Raw genomic sequence first — 2812 nt, 5'->3', positions numbered from 1 at the left:
AGGGCAAGGAGCAATGGCCTAACACTTGAATGTAGGAAGTTCCAGATAGCCACATAGAAGACCTTCTTTGTAGTGAGGGTGACAGAGCACTGGAACAGGCTGTTCATGGAGGTTGTGGAGTCTCCTTCTATGGAGATATACAAGCCCCATCCAGATGCCTACCTGTGCAACCTTCTGTAGGGAACCTGCTTCAGCAGATCGCTTCCAATCCAGAACTGCAGTCCTGCAATTCTGTGAAACAGACAATAAGCTTCTTAGAGAGGGTTCAGAATACTCTTAGAGCTCTGAGTGAGATGTTTAAGAAATACTAGCTTCTTTAACCCAGCATGAGAATTAGATCAGTGGATGGCTTGATTTTTTTCTCCTTCCTATTTTTCCTCTTTAAGCAGATTGTTGCACTGTTGCCCTGTATAAACATCCCCTTGCATCAAAGTGATGACCGAAGTCATGATAGCCCCTATCAGGACACAACATGCTCTACAGCTTGCATCTCAAGCAATAGATAAAGGATGCAGTTTGGGCTGAGCTCAAGGAAATGTTATCAGAGGCGTTCCCCTGTACAGCAACCACAGCTCTTCATTGGGATGCAGGTAGTGCCTCGATACCAAAGACTGCAGTGCATCATTAAAGTGCTGTGAAGACAAACAACACTCTTGCTGCATACCAAGTGGTATTACATTTAACTGAATCATTTTATTATGAATACATCCAGATCTGCCACCGGGAGCCACTTGTGTAAAACGTGCTGGCAGAAACGAATCTGCACTAATTACATTTCATGCATATTTCAGAATTAACCTCAGGGATATGGAAAGGTGGCATTAAAGGGAAATTTTGTAACTCAGTTCATTTGCAATTGGCAGCCGCGTGAAGAGCGGCCTTCCTCAGAGATAACCCCAGAACATCTCACCTCAGGGGGTTTATTGCTGCTGTCAGTGCTTTGCTGAAGCACGGGACACATGAAGATTTGGCATATCTCTTTGTAACACTGAACCTTTTGTCAGAAATGAAGCCCTTTCAGATAGGGAAGAGTGAAGGACTTCAGCTGGTGTACCACTTCAGCTCAAAGGTTGAAGAAGCAAGATGCCCATATTTCCCTCCAGGAAGCATCAAAATAGCACAGTGAGGCTCCATCTCCATGGGATTTCCATTCCAGGGTTTCTCCTCACCCCTCTGAACTTTCAGAAGCCTCTTTTATGCATGCACTTTCAAGCTTTTTGTCAGGGAAATGCAGGAAGGTTGGTTCACCCTTTTCCTTCACCTATTTCAGCACTGAGTTGCCCGGCTCACACCTTTCTGCTGCCTTTGACCCTTCCACTCATTTCCTGCTCCTCTTCCAGGAACTTCAGCTGCTTATCAAATGAAATAAAGGGGCATCTGTGAGCTTCATTAAAAGAACAGAGAGAAGAATGAGATTTCAGCTCTTTGGGAAGAAGCCAGCAATCTTCTGGATGCACAGCTGATGCTGAATGCCCCCAGATCCCCAACACCTGCAAACATAATAGAGAGATCACCAATTATCTCCAGTTTTCACTTGAGAAGGGGATTCAGAGATGAATAGCTCACTCTGCAGAAGTTGTGCCTTGCTTATTATTTTCCTCATTTACCACTAAATACATTTGGGTTCATTTTATAATGAGTTGTCAACGACTATTTTCTCTTATTATTTGTTTTATATCAACAGCCAGGGCCCTGTTGGGTTATTATTCATGGTATGAATACACAATATATTCCAACCATATCCCATTCCTACTCCAGCACGCTACGTTTCACAGTTTCCACATTCCTTTACACAACTGCAAGAGAATCAGCTCAAAGACCCCAGTCTGTCCTCCCAGTCCCGTGCTCTTCAGACAGTGTTTGTCAGACCAGCTCATGCATAGCATGTTTAAAGTGTGCATCAACAGGAAACAAGTGATGCATCCAAGGTGATGCAGCAGATAAAGGGCATGGCTTGCAGTCAGCCCCGCTCCTGGTCTTGCTACAGTGCAACACCTCAGCAAATGAATCATGCTTTTCTTTCTGCAGTTCGTGCCTTTCTCACTTGATGCATCTGCACTGAGACGTTGCTTTTACACTCAGGCAAATGAGAGGAAGCAGAATCGGAACGGCCACAAATCACTCGCACGCAGAAAGCAATTAGAGCTATCAGAGGAAACTTCAAACGACTCGAAACTGCACTGGCAGGCCTCTGTTTTGCAAGGGTCTCCAAAGACCTGGGCAGGTTAAACCTGAGCTCTGCAGCCACTAATGCAGGTTTAGGAAGCGATATGATAAATATCCCCTGTGGGGCTGATGCAGAAGATCAGCAGCTGAGATGGAAACGGGGTCTGTCGTGCACATAAATGAGTAGGTGATTTCTGAGCCACTGTTTACTTGGTGCATTGTGAAGGGTTTTTATTAAGCATATGGCTGTAAGTGCTCTTGATGACAGGAAATTGCCAAGCCTGCAGGGCATGTGGGGACTGTCCTCTGTGGCATTCCTGAAAGCTCAGGAAGCAGTCAGAGCACGGAACAGGAGGGATACAAGCAGCCAGAGATCAGGGATGGGTACCACCAGCCACAACCCCTGCCATGGGCTGACAGCCTCCACCAGCTCAGGCTGTTCAGGGCCCATCCATGTCCTTGAGCACCTCCAGGGATGGGGCAGAGTTCTGGGCAGCAGTGCTGGGGTCTCCCTGCCCTCTGAGCAAAGAATTTCCCCTTGATGTCCAACCTCTATCTCCTCTCTTCTCATTTAAAGCCATTCCCCCTCGTGCCCAAGTACAGAATTGATCTGCCTCCTGTCTATAAGCTCCACAATGTCAAATCT

Source organism: Tetrao urogallus (assembly GCF_951394365.1).
Source record: "Tetrao urogallus genome assembly, chromosome: 9".
NCBI lineage: Eukaryota > Metazoa > Chordata > Aves > Galliformes > Phasianidae > Tetrao > Tetrao urogallus.
Note: the sequence above shows the minus strand (reverse complement) of the source record.